We start from the raw sequence: 24,249 nt of genomic DNA on the forward strand, positions 1-24,249 counted from the left end.
CAACTGAATCTACAAACAGAAACTTGATGAAGGATAAGTGCTTAATACCTTTGGGATCAAGTGTGTGTGTATTTCTGTGCCTCCCATTCTAATAATAGAAGAACTGTGAAGCTTGGAAATATCTGCAATACAGTATTCACAGGATGGATTTTCTCGCTAAGGCCGATGAATCGCAGTTAAGCGACACTATCAAGATGTGAAATACAAAATGGAACGACAGCATCTAAAACGACGAAATCATTAGCAAGGCATTTGGTCTTTTACTTTTATGACCTCTTACACGTTCAGAAGGATGTAGGTTGCAGTAGGTACTGGGAGATGGAGAAGCTTGTACGGGGTAGTGTAGCATGGAGAGCTGCATCAAACCAGTCTCTGGACTGAAGACCACAACAACAACACACGTATTTAAAATTCTCTCTTCGTTGTACAATGTTGGCACTTATCGACAGTCGCATCAAGGGGCAATCGCTTATCTCGGAAGCTCTGGGGGGCTCTCTGGTACGATGGTCGGCGGCGAGAGAGGTGGTTGTCAACTGGAGTGGTGCAAGCCGGAAGCAGTGGCTGGTAGGTCGGGGGAACTGACCGGGGGCAATGGTGTACTTGGAGCCATGCTCAAATAGTGTTATTGCAGAAGTGTCAGTGCTTGATCGGAAAACGTGATAGCTGCTTTTGTGGTGACGTAAGCACGTACGAAACCGACTTCTGAATTAAGGTTAAAGAAACCAGTGTCCAAGTACTACGTATATGCGGGCACGGTCTGTGCCGATGAACTCCATAGGAGGTTGCTTCTGTAAAAGGAAAACACACTATATACACGTCCTGTGCTGCTGAATTACTGAACAGGGTAGTGACAGCGGTATTGGCATGCTGCAACAGAAGGGGAGCATCATTCTGCATTCATTACAGATTTCTGTGTTTCTGTAAAGGGCGTTCACCTAAGAGGTTCCAACCTGGATCGAAGGACCAGGGGGTTCCACGGTTATGCTTTGTTCAGGCACAAATCAAGATGATTGTTCTATGGTTTTATAAAAATAATAATTCTGTATTTCGTATTAGTTGTTTTTAAAGATTCTTTTCTTAACATCCTGTTGTCTTTGATTATCAGAAACTGTATTACGGAAGTTTTGATAAGATTTTGCTGTAGCGGTTTTTAGTAGCTTTATGCTGTTAGCGATTCTGCAGTCGTTACGTTTTACTTCGTATGCTATTAATACTTGAGCTCACTATTGTGTAATTTGATAAATGAATTTGACCTCGTATTGTATACTCAATCAATCTTCCCCAAGAGAGACCTCAACTCCCTGCTTCCATAACACTTTATTAGCAGAGTGCGGTTGATTAACTGAGGTATAATTATTGCAGTTACGGAAATATATTTATTTTTAGTATTGTTGTTTGTTGAAAGCTGTTCGGCCGTTATGATTTCAGTATGTCTCGGGTGGGACTTGTTTACAACTGGTAAGTATTAAAGAAGGAATCTTCAAGCGGAAGGTACTGTTCGGGAACTGATGAAAGCAGTAAATCAAAATAGCCATGTGCCACCCAAATTTACGATTTCGGACCTCAAGGAGGTAGGTCTTGCCGCCGGCACTATTTCTGACGCATTTGAGAGAAACATTGAAGGTCTGCAAGGTTAAGGTGGTATTACTACCAATTAAATGCTGCGACTAAAGGCTCGTTTCAGTCACTGGTTAGACAGAATGAGTGATTTGGTCGGAGTAGAGAAGACTCAGGCTTAGCAGTTGCAAGCTTACAGCAATGCGATTCAGGAATAGTTCTAACGTAATAGCAATATTCAAGTGCCCTAGCTGCAGGGAGAAGGAAGTGGTGCGAAACGTCCTTGAAACCTTGTTTGATAAACTACCCAGCACTTTACAGGAAACAGCACTGGAGTGTGCTAAATTGTCATTGAGGTCAGTCGGGCAATAGCACATCTGTGCTATTTCACGTTTCAGTCTCAGGACAAGATGCAGGTTTGTCAAACTGATGATGTTGACGCGTTAAAAATTATGGCGGTTAAGGTGTAAGATAGGTTGTGCGGCGAAGTAATGCGCACCATGAAAGTAAGTAATACTTGGGAACAATTTTGCGAGAATATTGTTAGGCTAATTCCACCTCGGGCCTTACAAGAATTAATTTTCCAGTGTTACGAACGTGAACAAGGCCTTGGTGAATGATTAGCAGAATATGTGGAACGGATTAGAAAGAATGTGGTAGCCTTTGCTCCCCTGTATACGGAGGAGCAGGTGGTAAAGCATATTTTAGGGGGATTAAACCCTGTAACTAAGCAATGTGCCGTATTTGTAGAATTCGGAAAGGATTGACATAATTAGAAGAAATCTTAAGACAGGTACAGGTCATAGACTTTCTTCATACCCAGAGGGAGACACAGGGTAGACACGGAACAGCCAGTGTGAATCACAACAGACACTTGAAATGGAGCGGTATGGTTGCACACGGAAGGTCTGACCAGAATAATCGACACTCGCAAGAATGGTGTTAAGGAGTGCGTAATTTGGGCTGCTGGCGCTGCGATAAGCAGCGATACATAAAGGTTGAGTGTGTTGAGACGCAAAGGGAGCAGCTAGCATTATGACAATTTATTAACGGCCAGGGAAAGGCTATGAGTACGATCCGCGAAAAGACGGGTCAGTGGTTGCCGTATTTAAGGGCCACCCTTAATGGGGAACTTACGTGTGGGTTGTTAGACAGTACAGTACAGAGGTTAGGTCGAACTATTGGAAGAACAATTGGCTCGCTTGGTTGAGGCATTAAGGAAGCAAATCAAAGGAGTTTGCGATGAGTTCTACTGCGATACGGATAACAACTGCATAACGGATGATGGTGGGGGGGGGGGAGTGGAGGATGGGGGATACAATGGAAACGTAGTCCCAAGTTGAAGTACGGGTACGGCGGGTAGTAAGATTCTTGTAATGAAGTTGTCTAAATTCAACGTGAAATTCTGGCGGTGTGTGTCGCGTCCAGACATAGTGAAATGGTTACAACAATTTCACCCAGGTTTCAATGACGTGGGTTATGCCGATCGTCAAAAAATGCAATTGACATCGACCATAGACGACAATGTCCAGGTATCGAGGAACAACATCAGGGGGAAAAAGATTTCGAACAATAAAAACGCTCACACAGCTGTTCTCCGATGGCTTCGTGACTAAGAAGCGAATCTCTGTCGTGGACGAATTGAATGATTGGTAAAACGTCCTGACCTTTATTTACAGAGACTTGGTGACTATGTTGAGTGATAGTGCCTTCTCTGGGTCACTTTGAAGTGTAGCATCATTAAAAGTTACTCGGTCTGTCATAATAATGTGTAATATACTTTTTGATGTCCCTCCACATAATTTTGAAAACACAAGTAGCTTTTAGTGCGAAACGAGGAGGGGGGCGAATGTCATCCTTGGCCCAATGGATAATTACACTGGGAAGCACAGAGTGATGGGAAGTTAACAGAAGAGAGGAGACCCTCGACACCCGCACTAGCATGCTGACCATCTCAATAGATCTGCTGTCGCCGTTGCTTCTGTTCGTAATTACATCGAGGAGTTCACAGGAGCCAGATCTGTGATTAGGTCCGTACATCTGGGTGAGATTACCCCTTAATACAGGCCCATCGGGTGATAGAATGTGATCGAAATTCGTTTGAAAGAAGAGTGGTTTTAAGGGCAGATGGAGGAAACTGCCAAGGCAAGTGCAAAGGGAAAAAATTTCTACTAGAGTGTGGATGGCTAGTACGAGCACTAGCGGATTTCTTGCAATCTACGACTTATCATGCGGGGGTGGGTTATGTTAATAATGGGTATCATGCAGCTCTACACCGAGTCATAACCATCTGTTCTTCATAATGAGGTCCGTCCGAATCTGTGCGGCAGCACAGTGCGCTGTTGTGGGATCCTACCACAGCGCTGCGTCGGCGGTACTGGGACAGCAGCAACTGCAGTCGTCGTCCGACATCTTCTCCTCGGCTGCCGTATTCGCAGCGGGCACCCCCTTCCCCCACGTACCACCAGGTAACTGGTGAGGAAGATCGGACAGCACTTATAGTCACCATCGTGAGAGCGTCTATGGTACCCTGTGCCACTGATAGTTACTTCCTTTCCTGTTCCACTCGCAAAGAGAGTGGGCGAAAAACGACAGTCTGTTATGCCTCCGTATCAGCCCTCATTTCTTGTGTCTTATCTTCGTCGTCCTTACGCGCAATGTATTTTGGCGGCAGTAGAATCGTTCGGCAGACAGCTTCAAATGACTATTCTCTAAATTTTCTCAATAGTGTTTCTTGAAATGAAAGCCGCTTTCTTACAAGGGATTCCCATTTGAGTTCCCGAAGCATCTCTGTAACACTTACATGTTGTTCGAACCCACCGGTAACAAATCCAGCAGCCCGCCTCTGAATTGGTTCCATGTCTCCTTCAATCCGACCTTGTACGGATCCCAAACATTCTAGCAGTACTCAAGAATAGATGGCATCAGCGTCCTATATGCGGTCTCATTTATATGTGAACCACACTTTCCCAGAATTCTCCCAGTAAATCGAAGTCGACCATTCGCCTTCCCTACCACAGTTTCCACATTCACGTTTCATATCATATCGTCTTGCAGCGTACGCCCAGATATTTAAACGACTTGACTGTGTCAAGCAGGACACTTGTAATAGAGGCAGAGGTGTAAATGTGGAAGCGTGTGGGTAATGTGGAAACGTCTAGTATCTGGCCTGCAGAGTGCTGCTGTAGTGGGGCAGCCAAAAATTGTCGCAACAGTTGCTATTTGTCACGGTAGAGGGTTAGAAGTCAGTTGAGCAAGAGACGCCGTGACAGTGATGAATTTACGTTCGCGCATTTTCTAAACCTTTTTCGAGGTAAGTTGTGCTATAATATTTATCTATATACTTTGTAGTTATCTTTCTTTACGTCTGATAGCTTAAAAAGCGAGGTGCATAGAAGGTTTTAGCAGTCCTTTGTCAACCTTAAATGGATAGTTGCTTAATGTAATCTACCGAAATTTAAAGTGGCCATTGTGTAGGTAATGTGGAAGCATACATACGTTGGCATTGTGGAAACGTTTCCACAATGCCACCATCAAATACATTACTTCTAATACGTTTTGCGTCTGTTCCTAGATGCCACGAAAGTTAACTGATCGGAAACCAAGAGCTATTGTGAAGAAGTGGGATGCACAAAACATGATTAAGGCTATAATAGCCTCAGGGGAAAGCAGGTGGGGCTAAGAAGAGCAGCAAAAGCTTTCAGTGTATCTCAGACGACATTTCAAAGGTTTGTGCATAGTGATATGTCACCTGAAGTACGTGTTTCTTTGAGACTTGGGCGTAAGCTTGTACTACCTGATGCTATTGAGAAACAGTTGGTACAGTATATCATTGAAATGGATAAAACAGAGGGTCAACATCGTTGTCAAATACCTCGTCAAATACGTGTGTGTCTCCACAAGATATCATGCCAGTCCCTCCTCTAAAGAGGACAGTTTCCAACAGAGGGCGTAAGCCAGTTTCATCAGCTGTTTTGACATCTTCGCCTTATAAAACACCCCTTGAAGACTCCTTACTGAAGGGTAAACAGAAGCTTCCTGAGGCACCTGCCGAAAGCAAGAAAAAACGTGAAGCTCCTCCTAGAAAACCGTCCAAAAAACGGCTTAAGTTATCTGGGGATTCAGGTGAAGAGCCCAATGCACCAACTGTCTCTTCAGGCGAGTCACATTTGGATCTCGCAGTTGGGGAAGGAAAACCTACTGAAGAAGATGCAATTTGAATTTTTTGTGAAGGCGCATTTTCCATTCGTGGAGAATTGTGGATTATGTGTGTAGTGTCTGAGGAGTGGAGTCACTCTTTGTATGCCGGAAATGAAGGAGATATTTACATATGAGATTTTTGCAAGTGAACTTCGCTTATGAAGCATTTTTCTAATACAGCTACGTTTAAAAATATTTTTGTATAATTTAAGTTTAATATAAAATAAAATAGTTTCTAACATTTTCAATAGTTTTCGTTTGAAGTAGTCAGTTTCCCACAATTTTAAGGCGTTCCCACATTTTCGCACTCCTTGAAAAATTAGTGAGTTGTTGTGCAAGCAGGAAACGTTTTTTAATTTTTAACATATTTAGTTTTTGTGTTTCATAATTTTAATTCATTGCTAAAACATTATGACTTAGCTTTGGCTGATTTTTGAAGCTGAAAGAGAAGTAAACATTTCTTTTATACAGCAAAAACAAACTGGGTTTCCACATTTACACCCCTACTCATCCGCATTTACTTACATTGTTCCACATTTAGAGCTAGCTGCCATCCATCACACAACTAGAAATTTTGACTAAGTCGTCTTGTATCTTCCTATAGTCACTCAACTTCGGAACCTTACCTTAGATCACATCATCATAAGCAAACAACCGCAGATTGCTGCCCACCCTGTCCGCCAAATCATTTATGTATATACAGAACAGCAGCAATCTCATCACACTTACCTCGTCAGGGACAGCTGTAGTGGCTTTCAGCGGCATGAGGAGTGGGTGTCTGCTTGGCGGTGAGCTTCTATGACGCTTCTATGGCAATGGCGAGGGCAGGTACCACTCTGCCTGCTCGGAGGTCGTGAGGAAACTCTGGATGCAGTTTCTGCAAGGCGTTTCCTTCTGTGGAGCCAGTGTGGCTAAGAACGAAGTCCTCTCTACGCCATGATGGCTTGGAGGGCCGTAGTCGTTTCTCAGACGACAATGCGCATTGTGGTACGCATGTGGACGGTCTTCTGCTGTTGCTGCTGCATCTTCCCAGATCCGTGCTTCTGTACCCGCCCTCCCACTTGCGGCCGGTCCTCCCCACTATTGGTGGGACATTCCGGCAGCTAAGGGGAAAGGGGGGGGGGTTGCTGCCTGCTGGTGTCGTCGTTTTCTCCTGCGTCTTCGTGTCGTTTTCCGTGTGTCGGCTGCAAGCGCGGCCGTGTCATCGCGAGCTTCTGACTCATATCGGCGCGTTGCGGCAGTCTGTGCCACAAGGTCCCCTCCCTGGCACCTGAAGCAATGGGGCTTAGGGTCGAGGTCCTGAGGGTGAGCTTCCGCCTTAACAGGGAAGCCTTGGTGGGATTCTCACGCTGATTTGGCATCGGCTTTGTCTTCCTTGCTGGTGTCTCAACGGTGTGGGCGACCACAGCGCTCTTTGAGGGTATCTGATCGACCGTGCTCGCTGCTTGCAGCTCGATAGTAGTATTAGGGTCAGCAGACTCGATACCTATTTCGTGCTTACAGCAGCCGACCATATCATCTTACAGCACTGGCCGTGCTGTACCTCTGTAGTGGATGCACACAGGCAGAACAGGTGCACGGTCTTCTTCTTCTTAAAAATTAAACTCAGTTATCCGCTTTTTCTTTTGAAAGTAGTCTTCTATCAAATTTCAAGCGCTTTAATTTGTTGGAGATGGTCCTCTTTTATTTTCCAGTTTATGCAATGAATGCACAGCCAAAAAATTTTTCATCGTGGGTTTAGGACAGTACAGGGCGACAGATCCACAGTGATTCGACTGCTGCCCTTTGTATCAATCTTCCTGATTATCCAAAAATAAATATTTCTTTTTAGAGCTTTTAAAAGTATTTAAAATATTGCATTTCACTCAAGAAATGTAAATGTACGAGGCTTGGAACTTAAATAGTGGCAACTATTTATTCACCAATGATACAAAAAAGTTATATCTTTGCACCTGTTACTGTCCTTCAAAGTAGTCGCCAGTGTTGTGTAGAAACCGTTGCCAGCGATGTGGAAGGCGTAGTATACCGTTAGCAGATCCTGTTCTGTTGATGGTGCGAAAGTGGCGTAGGACCGTCGCTATTCACAGTATACATAAATGACCCTGTGGATAACATCGGAAGTTCAAAAATGGTTCAAATGGCTCTGAGCACTATGGAGTCATCAGTCCCCTAGAACTTGGAACTACTTAAACCTAACTAACCTAAGAACATCACACACATCCATGCCCAAGGCAGGATTCGAACCTGCGACCGTAGCGGTCGCGCTGTTCCAGACTGAAGCGCCTAGAACCACTCAGCACATCGGAAGTTCACTGAGCGTTTTTGCGGATGATGCTGTAGTATATCGAGAGGTTGTAACAATGGAAAATTGTACTGAAATGCAGGAGGATCTGCAACGAATTGACTCATGGTGCATGGAATGGCAATTGAATCTCAATGTAGACAAGTATAATGTGCTGCGAATACATAGAAAGAGAGATCCTTTATCATTTAGCTACAATATAGCAGGTCAGCAACTGGGAGCGGTTAATTCCATAAATTATCTGGGAGTACGCATTAGGAGTGATTTAAAATGGCATGATCATAAACAGTTGATCGTCGGTAAAGCAGATGCCAGACTGAGATTCATTGGAAGAATCCTAAGGAAATGCAATCCGAAAACAAAGGAAGTAGGTTGCAGTACACCTGTTCGCCCACTGCTTGAATATTGCTCAGCAGTGTTGCATCCATACCAGATAGAGTTGATAGAAGAGATAGAGAAGATCCAACGGAGAGCAGCGCGCTTCGGTACAGGATAATTTAGTAATCGCTAAAGCGTTACAGAGATGATAGATAAACTCCAGTGGAAGACTTTTCAGGAGAGACGCTCAGTAGCTCTGTATGGGCTTTTGTTGAAGTTTCGAGAACATACCTTCACCGAGGAGACAAGCAGTATATTGATCCCTCCAAGGTATATCTCGCGAAGAGACCATGAGGATAAAATCAGAGAGATTAGAACCCACACAGAGGCATACCGACAATCTTTCTTTCCACGAACAATACGAGACTGGAATAAAAGGGAGAATCGATAGAGGTACTCAAAGTACCCTCCACCACACACCGCTTGCGGAGTATGGATGTAAATGTAGATGTAGAATGGAGCGGTCTAAAGTTATGGTGACTCTCGTGTACCACTGTGATGGTGTTACCCTAACGCATTACGTTCCTCCACTGCAGACCGTCAATGCACGGTATTACTGTTCGTTTTTGGAGCATCACCTGCGACCAGCTATGCGAAGAAGCGGTAACATTTTCTGCGCAACCCACCCATCATTTTGCACGACAATGCGCGGGCGCATACAGCGTAAGATGTGGCTGCTCTGTTCGGTCGATCGGACTGGGAAGTACTGTACCATCCACCATACTCCCCGGACTTAAGTCCTTGTGGCTTTGATTTGATTCTGAAGATGAAGGAACCAATTCGTCGCATTCGCTTCAGAGCTGTTCCAGAGATTCGACAGGCAGTAGACCGCTCCATTCGCACCATCAACAGAACAGGCTCTGCTAACGGTATACTACGCCTTCCACATCGCTGGCAACAGGTTCTACACACCGCTGGTGACTACTCTGAAAGACAGTAACAGGTGCAAACATGTAACTCTTTTGTATCGGTTGTGAATAAATAGTTGCCACTATTTAAGTTCCAGCGCTCATATATTATCACTAGACAGATTTCAACACAAAATTCTTTGGCTCTGCAACACACACAGATCAGCTGAGATTACCACACACAACCCTTGGAACTTCCAACACACACAGATCAGTCGCAACAGACTGTAACGTAGCATGCAAATCTTGCAAACATTCCGTCCTTTCTGTCACTGTCTCTGGGGATCTGCCGGTCAGGTAACAAGTCCAGCCAGCATTTTATGATGAATCAAAATTTTCTTGCATTCCGATTTGGAATTTACGCAAAAATCTCATTCTGTTGCATTCTTAAACGGGCTTCCTGTGGAAGTATTCTTTGATATTTGTAGGCTAACGGAGGGAAAGCTTAATAACTTCGTGCTGTGTTTTCCATGTTCTTCTTGTCGATTTCTTTTCTTCATGCCTTCATTCTTCTACCTGCTTAGTAGTCTGTCTTTCTCCAGTCGTTCTTACGAAGCATTCTGTTATGCCACTGGTTGGGATATAATAATATCATGAGGTCAGTATAATACTTGCCACAGTCACATTTAATCTTACGATTCGTAGTAAGTCCTTGTAAGTCTGTCGCACACTGTCCTGGCTGCTTCTTTAGTCTGGAATATTTAAACCCAGCAGCCACCATAAGGAATTCCTCTTCATAGTATGTATTCCAAGTGTGGATCAATTCTTCATAGATCACAAGTTCTGGCCGCGAAGGGGGGAACAATGTGCAGCACATCCTATTAACTGACACACCGGACGTTGAAAAAAAAAAAAAAAAAAAAAAAAAAAAAAATTAAAAAAAAAATTAAAAAAATAAAAATAAAAATGATAAATAAAAAAATGACTGTTTAACTGTACTTGACATTGCTGCAGATAGATGAGCTTCAAACTGGGTCGGTTACTCAAGCCACTCTTCTTTGTCCTCTTGAAATGGGCGAAACGGAAGCACTAATGACGACTGCGTAAGCTGTGGCGCTAACGTAATTGGTGGTGTCAGATGATGATTCCCATTCGCTGTCGTCTGCATTTGAATGAAGCCCTTCATCATCTCACTAAGTTGCATCATTTGTGGCGTCTATAACTGAAGAAGCTGTGTTAGGTCGAGCTTTGGTGCCAAAGGCGCTTGCAATTGTGGCGGCGTTAACTGCGAGGCAGGCTAGCTTGCGGCGATGCGGTAGCCATGGCAAAGCAAAAATAGATAAAGCTAAATCAATATGTGGCAGCAAAACAAGAAAAATGAGAGAAAATGGCATGCACGGGTCTGAAGCAGATATATCGAAGAGCACAAATGGTAAAAGCGCAAGCAAAAATATCCAGAAAGCGATAAAAGAAGTAGTTGCCAAGGGAAGCACAGTGATGTGTGCGTCTATGTACAATGAATACTTGCCAGTAGAGCTAGCTATCAATAGCTCGATCTAATGTTCGGTACCACCTAGCAGCACGGAACTAATCTCGAACTTGATGACTAGTGCCCACGTGGCCATCGCTTATAACACCGTCCTGGCAGTCTTCGTTAGTCGGCGGCCTGTATGTTCTTCATTGGTCAAGTCATCCTATTGGTGACAGTGTTCAAAGCACTACTCACAGCGCCCGCAGGAATTTTCATCGAGACACCAGCTCTGTCACTATCAATAAGCAACGATACTACACTCCTCCCCTCTAACCCCCTCTCCATTGTCGTGTAGTGACGACGACTGCAGCAACAGCGGGGCGGGAGGCTTGGACACTGGAAGCGATGAGAAGGCAGGAGCCGAAGCTATGGCTGGTGCCGAGCACCTGTCCACGCCCCGGCATTCGCTTTGACGCCGTCCGGAACGACAGCCGAGAAACGAGACGGAATGTGCATCTCTGGATCCAGCGTTAGTGGACGGTCTCCTGGTGGTCGAACCGATACGGCTTCTTGAATTGGTGCGTCGGCTTCCTGGCCGGCCGTGGAGTGGACGGGACCAACGCCTGTGGACGTCAGCCGTCCGCTAGGCGTCGGATGAGCTGTAGGGTCCGGGACCATAGGTTCATCGCCAGGTGCTGGCGATACAATCTAGTTAGCCAGAGGGGATGCAGGCTGCATCATCCGGTCAGGCAATGAATCTGTGAACAAAGAGTCAGTGGCTGAATAACGCAATTTACAGGTGTGAATTCGATTCTGGTGCCGTCGCTGCAATCCGCCTGGACCCTCTGTCAAAACATGCAAGCAACTTTGCAACGAAGCCGCGTCCCAGCACTTCCGATCGCTATATGATCTGAAAAAATTGACTCATTAGTTTGACTCATAGCATGAGGGAGTGGAGCAGGCACCGGCCACCGTGGTAGGCGCAGCAACCGAGCAACTGGAGCAAACTGCGGAGGCTCCATCCATGAAGGAATTCCACCAGCGATGCGCCGTTCCGGGGGGGGGGGGGGGGGGGGGAGGTGGGGGTTGGTTGGTTGTTTCCGGGAAGGAGACCAGACGGCGAGGTCATCGGTCGCATCGGATTAGGGAAGGACGGGGAAGGAAGTCGGCCGTGCCCTTTGAAAGGAACCATCCCGGCATTTGCCTGGAGCGATTTAGGGAAATCAAGGAAAACCTAAATCAGAATGGCCAGACGCGTGATTGAACCGTCGTCCTCCCGAATGCGAGTCCAGTGTCTAACCACTGCGCCACTTCGCTCGGTGGAGGTGGGGGGATGGCAGGATTACAAGAAGAGCAGTAAAGCTTCGTCCCGCGTCTGGTGGTGCGCAGCTAATCCATCAGGTGCTTGTAAGTACTTCAAAATGGTTCAAATGGCTCTGAGCACTATGGGACTCAACATCTTAGGTCATAAGTCCCCTAGAACTTAGAACTACTTAAACCTAACTAACCTAAGGACATCACACAACATCCATGCCCGAGGCAGGATTCGAACCTGCAACCGTAGCAGTCACGCGGTTGCGGACTGCGCGATGCAGCGTCAACAGTAACCGTAGCCGTGGTCTCCGAGCTTACAGTCCATGCTGTTGCAAACGTCGTCGTTCTTTTCGTGCAGATGGTTGTTGTTTTGTAAACGTCCCCATCTGTTGACTCAGGGATCGAGACGTGGCTGCGCGATCCGTTACAGCCATGCGGATAAGATGCCTGTCATCTCGACTGCTAGTGATACGAGGCCATTAGGATCCAGCACGGCGTTCCGTATTACCCTCCTGAACCCACCGAATCCATATTCAGCTAACAGTCATTGGATCCCGACCAACGCGAGCAGCAATGTCGCGATACGATAAACCGCAATTGCGATAGGCTACAATCCCAACTTCATCGGAAACGTGATGGTACGCATTTCTTCTCCTTACACGACGCATCACGACAATGTTTGACCAGGCAACGCCGGTCATCTGCTGTTTGTGTATGAGAAATCAGCTGGAAACTTTCCTCATGTCAGCACGTTGTAGGTGTCGCCACCGGCGCCAACCTGGTGTGAATGCTCTGAAAAGCTAATCTTTTGCATATCACAGCATCTTCTTCCTGTCGGTAAAATTTCGCGTCTGTAACACGTCATCTTCGTGGTGTAGCAATTTTAATGACCGGTAGTGTACGTCGAGGCATCACCTTTGGCACTATCGGTAAGTTACGAGACTACGGATAATGTGGCACACGGTATCTTTCATGTATCGACGCTAGTGCTTCCTTCTTATGTTGAGTGATACTGCTCACCAACTGTTTCTAAAGAAATTGTATACCTACCACAGCAAGAATCTCGAACTTTGTTCCTCTCTAGTAGAGGAAGCAACTTCTAAAAAAGCTCTTTTCTTTATGGTATTACGATGTACCTTCGGCAGTAGTACTTGTTTTTGAAGACCTAAGTCATGGTAGAGACCGCCTACGACCCCCTACGATGATTTTTGTGGTCTCAACATAGAGGAGAAATCTTTATTTCTTAAATACGTAAGGCCATTTGGCGAAAATTATTCGTGGATGTTTTTTGAAGCTTGTAGGAACTTTAACGAGAAATAGCAACAAGAAATGGATTTTCTCTAGTATAGCCTGTGAAACGTCGATATTAATGGCAACTGTTTCCCAAAATTTCGGATCGATTTCGAGGTGAATGGAAGCAGCAATTCTGGACGTGTGGGGTGTCGCATTGTCCTGCTGGAATTGCCCAAGTCCGTCGGGCTGCACAGTGGACATGAGTGGATGCAGGTGAACAGACAGGATGCTCATGTACGTGTCACTTGTCAGAGTCGTATCTAGACGTACCAGGGGTCCCATATCACTCCAGCTGCACACGCCCCACACCGTGATGGAGCCTCCACCAGCTTTAACAGTCCCCTGTTGACATGCAGGGTGTTTCAGGTCATCAACAGTTCAATGTCGGGGTTGGCGGGCCCAGGCGAGAAATAAAGCTTTGTGTCGTGCAGTCATCAAGGGTACACGAGTGGACCTTCGGCTCCGAAAGGCCATAACGATGATGCTTCGCTGAATGGTTCGTACGCTGACAATTGTTGATGGCCCGGCATTGAAATCTGCAGCAGTTTGCGTTAAGTGTTGCACTTCTATCACGCTGAACGATTCTCTTCAGTCGTCGTTGGTCCTTTTCTTGCAGGATCTTTTTCCGGCAGCAGCGATGTTGGAAATTTGATGATTTTTTAAATATATATAAATTATAGAGCGCAGCAATCAGTCGTCCTTTTTTTTTTTAGATTTTATTACGCAAATCCAGATTTCGGCTAGTAGGCAGCCTTTCTCAATACACTATTTTCTATTCTCAATGCATGTAAGTCACTGTCGTTCGGGCGTCAATTACATTTAGTCATAGAACTGTGACTGACGCCCGAACAACGGGGACTTAGGTGCATTGAGAATAGAAAATAGTGCATTGAGACTGGCTAGCTACTAGCCGAAATCTGGATTTGCGCAATAAAATCTAAAATAAGGACGACTGATTCCTGTACTCTATAATTTATAAGTCACATAACAGTCGCTGAGTGCACCCACTTTCCGAAAGGAGGTTAACCTGATTTGATGTTTTACCGGATTCGTGATATTACGGTACACTCGTGAAATGGTCGTTTGGGAAAATCCCCACTTCATCGCTACCTCTGAGATGCTGTACCCCATCGTTCTCTCGCCGACTATAACACCACGTTCAAACTCACTTAAATCTTGCCATTGCAGCAGCAGTAACCGATCTAACTGCGGGAGACACTTGCTGTCTTATATAGGCGTTGCCGACCACAGCGCCATATTCTGCGTGTTTACATCTCTCTATATTTGAATTCGCATTCCTATAACATTTCCTTTGAGGGTTCAGTGTATTACCCGCTTTTTGAAAATGATGACGAAAGTTGGTAAGCGCAGGATCCAAGGCAGTTTTGCTTTCTTAAAAAGTATGTCATTTCTTACGTATTCTAAGCTTGAAAAATGAATACTGCGATCCTTTTCTTTAACGGTTTGATGGTCTGTAGTTAATTCGATTTTTTCCTTAGTGAAATTGTGCTTCTTTATCATCAGTTACATATCTTTTAATGATAGAAGCTTTGAGCATGAGCCACGCGAAAAGTTAATTGAAACGCCGCACGGGATTAGCCGAGCGGTCTGCAGCGCAGCAGTCATGGACTGTGCGGCTGGTCCCGGCGGAGGTTCGAGTCCTCCCTCGGGTATAGGTGTGTGTGTTTGTCCTTAGGATAATTTAGGTTACGTAGTGCGTAAGCTTAGGGACTGGTGACCTTAGCAGTGAAGTCCCGTAAGATTTCACACACATTTGAACATTTTTTTGTTAATTGAATAATAATGCGTGTTCATAGTCATCTCCATTTTCACTGTGTCAGTAAATGAAATTTCTGTCATTACTGCTTGTTTTTTAGTTTTTGGGACGTATGGTATACTGTACCCTTTGATACCTGTCTAGTTGAAGCCATATACATTATTGCGTTTTAACTTGAAGTTTCTTTCTTCATTGGCAAATCTTTCACTGATGTTACTTTTCATGGCAACTTTTTCACTGGTGTCTCAGATTATGCTTTAATCAGTCATTTGGTACTTTCGGTACTACTGCTGAAAGAAACTGTTTCATGTTATCTACGTGTACAGTTTATCAAAGTTTGCTGGAATATGTGCTACGACAGTAAATTAACTTAACTGAAAGACCTGTTCTGTACTATCCTGAGTTTCTCTTCGTTTCTCAAATTCGTTACTTTCGAAGGAAGAATGTTTCTTTCATATCCCTTCAGATTTTTTCGTAACTCAGTTCTTGGTATTGCTTTTTTGTTCTTTCTGTTGTGTCTGCTCGTCAAATATGGGGTGCCTAGGAAAACTACTTTCGCGGATCGACAGACAACAATTCAACCAAATCGCGTTAGTAAATTTTATTACAAAAGGAAATGATTACAATATTTAGCTTTATGAGATACAGACGTGTCGCGATCAAAGGACGACAGACAAACAAGTATGTACAATTCTTAATACAAGAGAAATAATACAATTCCTAAGTCGCTTCTATACAAGTGCCCATTCTTCATGCCGCTGTGGAAGTCTCAGAACTCCTAGTCTTCAACTGGGCCGCGGCCAGCAGGCGTGGCGCATATGTCCTCTTCGTGTCGAGGGCGCTGCCCTCGGGTTGTCGTCCTAGAGAGGGGTCGGTTTGGCTGATGTTTTCTTCACAGCCCTCTGTGCTCTAACGTTCCCGACTGGTGTGCCGGCGCATGACATTACGCTTCAACACTTTCTGTCTCTGTCATACTACCATTTATACTTTTCCTGTCAATTTACCTCACGCTCGAATTTTCTTTATCGTGTTTTACTGCAGACTTCGCATCTAGTACTGAATTTCATTAGCATTTAATATTTATTTTCCATACTCGACCATGTTGCACCATCATTCAATAACATGAGTGACTATTTTAGCATTTTGAATGTCTGGTTTCGTCCGATGGCCCATGTTCACGTCCGATTTCAGTCCCCTCTGTAATATCAATTCCTATTCGCTGAAAGATATATCTTTGCAACATAATTAAAATATATTTTATCATCAAGCCGAATATCAAAATTTTTGAACTTCTTTCTAATATGTATTTGTTTTTATTAACTACACTACTGGCAGTTAAAATTGCTACACCACAAAGATGATGTGCTACAGACGCGAAATTTAACGGACAGGAAGAAGATACTGTGATATGCAAATGATTAGCTTTTCAGAGCATTCATACAAGGTTGGCGGCGGTGGCGACACCTACATCGTGCTGACATGAGGGAAGTTTCCAAGCGATTTCTCATGCACAAACAGCAGTTGACCGGCGTTCTGGGTACTGATTTCTCAGATCTATGCACCCAAATTGCATGAAAATGTAATCACATGTCAGTTCAAGTATAATATATTTGCCCAATGAATACCTGTTTATTATCTGCATTTCTTCTTGGTGTAGAAATTTTAACTGTGGAACAAGTTCTGAAATCGCTTCTAAGGTGCAGGTCATGCGTAATAATAGCAACCAATGACTTGAATTAAGTAATATCCGATTTTCCTCAAAGTAGCTGACAAAACAGAATTACATTAAAATTATAAAACACAAATTCTGATTGTAGCAGAGTTCAGGTTATAAATTCTCTGCATTTGCTCCCATGAACTGCAACCTCTTTTATGGTTTCTACGCAAACAGATTTATGTTAAAAGCTATCAAATTTTACTAGTCTATTTTGTAACCTCAGTTCGGGCATGTAACACTTTTGATTCCCACAGACATCGTTCTTCACTACAGCTTAGATTATAATCAGTGATTTGTCCCGTGACTGCAGAGTACTTCTGGCACTATCCAAACAGAAATAAGGAAGTCTGGAGGCCGAAAGAGAAACCAAGTTTTTGTGAACAGTAAGATATGGTAACAACGGACACCATGTTTGAAATGCCTTTGAGAAGAAGGCATACATAAAAAAATCCCGGTGGCAAACAAATATACCAACCTGACTATATCATGTTGGCCAAAGAAATCAAAATAAATTGTGCCACAGATATCCTGGCGCTGAAGTAGACAGTGATCACACACTTGTAAAGCAACATTTAAAAAAAGATGGTAAGTAAGAACAAAATAAGGTGAGAGTTTAATAAGTTGCTAAATGAATAAACATAACGAGAACGTGCAGGAGCATACTAATACATTCATGGAAGCTAATTATAGTGAGATGGATTGAAATATCTTGACACAAGGATCAAATCGAACTGAAGAAATACTATGTGTATTATATCACAGAAACCACTATAAGAAAATAAATACAGAAGAAAGCGAAGTGCAATACAGAACAATGTTGAATGTCGTTGTGACAGAATATAAATGGACAAAGAAGAATGGATGACGGAAGTTAGGCGAAGAACAGAGAATGATGTACTGGGAGCAAGGACAGATAGAGCATATTGCGCAATAAAGCCACTGCAGCACATACTTAAACAAGAAGTACTCTGATAAAAGATACGAATGGACAATTAATTACTGATAGAGAACATATGACATACAGTTCGAATGTATATCTTGAAGACTTGTACTACTATGAGGAGCCGGCCGGAGTGGCCGAGAGGTTCTACGCGCTACAGTCTGGAACCAAGCGACCGCTACGGTTGCAGGTTCGAATCCTGCCTCGGGCATGGATGTGTGTGATGTCCGTAGGTTAGCTAGGTTTAAGTAGTTCCAAGTTCTAGGGGACTGATGACCTCAGAAGTTAAGTCCCATAGTGCTCAGAGCCATCTGAACTACTATGAGGAAGTATTGGAAATTACAACCATCTCTAACCTGATCATATGGTGGAAGAAGATAATAAAAGACCGATAATCACACGAGAAGAATTTGATCCAGCAGTTCAGCAGTTGAAAGACAAGAAAGCAACAGGAACAGACAACATTCCAACAGCACTTCTGAAGAGAATAAAAGATAATGTTGAGCAAAAACTTTACAACGTCGTCGTAAGAAGCTATTACAATGGATAGTCCGCCTCCATAGCATAGCGGTGGCGTTACTGCCTACCACGCAGGAGGCCCGGGTTCGATTCCCGGCAGGGGACTGGGTGTTGTGTGTCCTTCATCATCACTGACGCGCAAGTCGCCGATGTGGTGTCACCTAAAAAGCCGGCACGGTAGCTCAGCGTGTTCGGTCAGAGAGCTGCTCGCCCTCTGTAATAAAAAAACTGAGTAGAGGAATCAACGATCAACATGAACAGATGTCTTGTCACATCCGGAAAAAAAGGAAAAGGAAAGGCTTTCAATACGGCGGCCGAACTCCCTCACATGGGGCTTGCCGGCCAAAAATGCCATACGTCAGTGAGTGTTCCGACTATAGAAAATTAACGATGTTGTCGCATGCATCAAAAACATTGCTCATTGTAATTAAGAACCGGACTAAAATGAAAACTGAATTAAAATTTCTCGGCTTTCCAGCTGCATCTAGTAACGAAAATCACACGAGCTTTCGACCAAGCATTTCTTGGCCATTGTCAAGTGGTATGACTGCCAGTGGGATTGCTGGTACACCCCTTATATACACCAGCTGTGACGCATCTGATGCCCGCGGCATCGCCATGTTCGGGCATATGTTGACTCGGCATCCGAAGGAACACTGCATCGTAATTCGCAATTACCGTATCGTATTTGTCCGCCGATGTCGGGAAAGCGACTTTCAAGTGAACTGTATCCCTATACGGGAATACACATAATGAGTGAACGAGTAATGGATGTAGACATGTGACTGATGACATATGGAAATTTGAGTCTGACAGTGAGTCGTGCTCGTATAGCCTAATGGTAAGGCGACCGCTCGCCATAAGCGGGAAATACGGGTTCGAGTCACGTTCCGGTACGGATTTTCATAGTCGTCATTCGATTATACAGCTGATGGTTATCCATATTCGCAACTGCGAATACATTTCATGTGTAACATACAAGCTGGCGAAATGTTTGGCCAATTTCCTCGCTCCATATGTGGGACACTTTGAACATCATACTACAGATTCAGCAGATTTTTGAAAACGAATTAACCGTCTTCGACTTAATGAGGGTGACATTATGGTCAGTTGTGATGTGGTGTCGCTGTTTACGAATGTACCTGTCAAAGACTGTTTGGACCTAGTGTCCCATTCCTTTGTAGGTGAAGTGGTCGAGCTAGCCTATTTGTTTCTTTCGATACGTTGACGACACGTTTGGCCCCATGGACGTGAGAAACTTGACGAGTTCTTGGAACAACTCAACGGCATTAACAGTAATACCCATTTCAACAAGCAGGTAGAAAAGGACGATGATTTGCCTGTCCTCGACGCTCTCGTCCACCGCAAACGAAGTGGATGCCTTGGCCACAGCGTCAATAGAAACCCCACCTGCACCGATCTGTACTTGGCACCATGGACGCGCACGCCATCAGCCATCATCACCCGGCACAGAAGCGCAGTGCATTACATACATTGGTACTTCGTGCAAGAATGATATCTGACGCTGATAACCTTCCCCATGACCTGGGCCATCTACGCAAGGCCTTTAGGAACAAATACGCCCATCAAATAAATGAAGCGATTTGAAGCAAGAGTCACAACAAGACCATCGGCGACGAGCAGGAAAAGGAAATTGCTTCCTTGCAGTTCTGTGATTCCGTGGTGGCGAAGATAAGCCGCCTGCTGAAACGACACAATATCAAATCGATCTTCGGCCCTCCGACAAATATCTCAATTAGTGAGACCAGTTAAAGACTCAGCAGGTCCCAGAACACCAGGGGTCTACAAGATATCTTACGAGTGTGACCACTCTTACGTTGGACAAATAATGCGTTCTGTGGAACAACGCAGGAAGGAGCATGAAAGGTTTTATCGCCTAGGAATCTGCTTTAGCTGAGCATGCTTTAGAAAACGGACACCGGATTAAATAGGATATAACATCCGTCGTGGCTCGCACAAACGGCTTCTGCGATTGTGGAACAAAAGTATCCATTGAAATAAAAATCGACGATAACACCCTAAATAGACACTGAGGCCTGCAGCTCAGCTCGGCGTGCGATCCAGCCATCACGTGGTTGAAGCGGGCATATCGAAAGCAAAGTCAACATATGGCGATGCCGCTGGCATCAGTGACGTCACAGCAGGCAGTTAGTGTACTAGTGTATATGAGGAGCACACCAGCAGCCCACTGGTAATCATACCACTTGACAATGACCAAGGAGTGCTTGGCCGAAAACTCGTGTAATTTTAATTACTTGGCACCGCTGTAAACCCGAGAATGTTTTCTTCAATGTTATCGCCGCGAGACTCTGTATTCCTACAAAACGAAAATTAAACAAAATTCATCTCAGGATCAGTTCAGTGTCACATCTGGAAAGGGAAGTAACAAGTTCTTCTAGCAATAACAACTAATCTCGAAAGAAGACTGACTCTCAATAGGAAGACATATATAATATTCGTGGGTATAGAGAAAACTTTTGATAATACGAACTGGAAATAACTAGTTAAGACCATGAAAAATACAGGAGGGACAAAAGACTCATTCTGTTGCTGTACAAAGACCAAAAACGTAGAGACAAACGTTAATGGAAATGTAAAACTGCTTCCATTAGAAGAGGAGTGACACTAGGTTGCGCACTATCCGCTGACTCATTCAACATGTTCGTTGCGGAGGCCATAATCAAACGCAAGCAAAAGACGAAAGGCAGCAAAATCAGTGGATAGCAAATCCATTCTATAGTATTTGCAGATGGCATTGCATTAACTGCAGATTCGGAGAAGGAACTAACTAATGCGATATTTATGATACAGTAGTGCCTATATTATTCCGAATTACGACACAAAGTTCCTTGGTACGCGAATGCATGTCCAAAGGAACTTTGGATCGTAATTCGAATCAATTCAGGCACTGCAATATCGTATTTATCTGCCGTCACCGGGCAATCGACTTTCAAGTAAAATGTCTACCCTGTATGGGAACATACACATATCAAAGAAAGTTTTGCATCAACCCGGTTCCCAGAGCTCCTGAAGATAGACGTTGACTGTGGATATTGTATCAGAGACACAGTCCCTTTGACTTCAGAGATGTCACTAAACCCTCCCAAATATGTAAGCAACCACGCATGAGCAGCGCCTATTAGACGGAGGGGGTTAGACAGCCCATCAGTTCCAGTCATTCCACCAGGAAGGAGGCACAGGGCTCTTGTTGTCTGTAGTTCAACTAAGCGTAGACGATCAACACCGTTGTTCGATCGCGTTCGCATTGTTATTTTGTGCCAGGAAGGACTCTCAATAAGGGCAGTGTCTAGGCTTCTCGGAGTGAACCAAAGCGATGTTGTTCGGACATGGAGGAGATACAGAGAGACAGGAATTATCGATGACATGCCTCGCTTACGCCGCCCAAGGGCTACTGCTGCAGTGGATGACGGCTACTTACGGATTATGGCTCGGAGGAACCCAGACAACAAGGTCACCATGTTGAATAATGCTTTTCGTGCAGTCACAGGACGTCGTGTTATGACTCAAACTGCGCTCATTAGGCTGCATGATGCGCAACTTCACTCCCGACATCCATGGCTAGGTCCATCTTTGCGACCGCGATACCATGCAGCGCGGTACAGATGGGCCCAACGACATTCCGAATGGACCACTCAGGATTGGCATCTCATTCTCTTCACCGAACAGTGTCGCATACGCCTTCAACCAGTCAATCGTCGGAGACGACCTGGTCAGTCTGAACGCCTTAGACACACTGTCCAGCGTGTACAATAAGGTGGATGTTCCCTGTTGTGTTGGGGTGGCATTATGTGTGGCCGACGTACGCCGCTGGTGGTCATGGAAATCGCCGTAACGGCTGTACGATACGTGAATGCCATCCTCCGACCGATAGTGCAACCATATCAGCAGCATACTGGCGAGGCATTTGTCTTCATGGACGACAATTCGTGCCTCCATCGTGCACATCTTGTGAATGACTTCCATCAGGATAACGACATCGTTCGACTAGCGTGGCAACGATGTTCTCCAGACATGAACCGTATCGAACATGCCTGGGATAGATTGAAAAGGGCTGTTTATGGACGGCGTGACCCACCAATCACTCTGAGGGATCTGTGCCGAATCGCCTTTGAGGAGTGGGACAATGTGGACCAACAGTGCCTTGATGAACTTGTGGATAGTACGCCATGACGAATAAAACTGATGGTAGTCCATGGGAACTGTGAATACATTTCTTGTGGGTCTAAGTAAAATGCTGCGACGTTTTCTATTAGCACTAAAAGTACCAAACTTATGATGAACACGTGTGAAGCCATAACAGTGGCAGTTAAAAAATCCAATAAAGAAACAAACAAACATCAAGATAGATTATGAAACCATAAAACAATGCAGTCGGTTATGATAGAATGTGATGTCTCCCAAGAGAACAGATACACCATAAAAATCAGTAGGAGAACTGCCCCTGCTAAAACGACCTTCAGTGACAAAAAACAGCTTCTGACTAGCAGGCACACATGTATTAAAATTAACAAAGAATTAATCAAGATGTTTGTCTGGAGTGTTTTGTTACATGGCTGTGAAAATTGGTCCTAATAATTCATAATATACAACACTTGGAGGGAATGGAAATATTGATGTGCAAATATATTCTCAAAATAAACTGAACAGAGAAAAAAATCGAGCTAGTGGGTCTCAGGGAAGAAACCGGACGGGGGAATTGATCTCTACCATAGAAAAGAATTCTTGAGCAAAAGTTAGATTTTCGGAAAGAAAGAAAGGCCGCGGAAGAATCATCTAGATTCTGTGATGGACTTAAATTCAGACACTACGCTGTCTTCAAGCGCTCAGCAGAGGATAGAAGACGAAGAAGAAGAAGAAGAAGAAGACGAAGAAGGATAAGATGATGGTGGTGGTGGTGGTGACATTGGTTATGTCCCCTCTCAGTGCAACTAGAACAGGAACATCACGGAAAACGTTGTTGAGTTAAAAACTGTAACTGAGAAGTCGCACTAGGCTAAAGCTGATATTAAGTTCCTAGGGAAGGAGTGAGTAGCTAAGTGTGTCAAGTATTGTCTACAGAATATGGAGAACTAGTTTAAGTTCAGCCTTAGAAATTCCGTTTAGTGGACATTGTGGTGCGAGGTTAACGTTGCATTCCAGATGAGTCGACGCGCTTTGATAGTGAGCCCCTTACCCTATTAGTTTCTTTATACTCACAACCACCAACGTTCTTATTTCGCGCAACTGAACTACATCTTTCTTGTTCATCGTCATAAACGTGCAACTACACCAAACAATTATGAAGATTCTGACTTTCAGCTGACGATTTACCCACCGACGGCAATTGGACTAGAAGAGCCAACGCAACTCTACCGAGGTGGCGAGAATATCAGGCGTTGCAGCTCTTGTGGTCGACTAGTTCATCGCACATCCAAGTTTCGGCATCGTCGCTACAAATCCCAAAGCTACCGCAGATCACCGTTAGCACCACGCTCCGTTTCTTTAATAACGCCGTCATCCGTCGTCCGCTGCCCACCCACACCATCCCGCACGTCGCTGGACTCAAACCGGCACCGCTGAGAGCACTTCCGGCAGTCGCCACACAATTCCTACTGTGGCGCCACAGTCCGTGACACCTACACTGAATGTTGATACTCGGCCACTTGGTTCTTCGTCCACTTTACACAGCTAGCAGCAGCCGTCCTCCCTTGTTTCACCAACTGTGCGGTCAGTCGACAGATAAAGGAGTGATGTCAGCTCATGTTTATTCACAATAACCGATAAAAAAGTGAATTTACGTATATATTTTTTTGTTAAATATACCCCATACCGAGATTTGTTCCACTTTCTTTGCCCAGAGTTCTGTGTATTTACACTGAGGAAAACGGTAAATTGAAAGTGCTACACCACGA

This window comes from Schistocerca serialis, chromosome 3 (assembly GCF_023864345.2).
Source record: "Schistocerca serialis cubense isolate TAMUIC-IGC-003099 chromosome 3, iqSchSeri2.2, whole genome shotgun sequence".
Lineage (NCBI taxonomy): Eukaryota > Metazoa > Arthropoda > Insecta > Orthoptera > Acrididae > Schistocerca > Schistocerca serialis.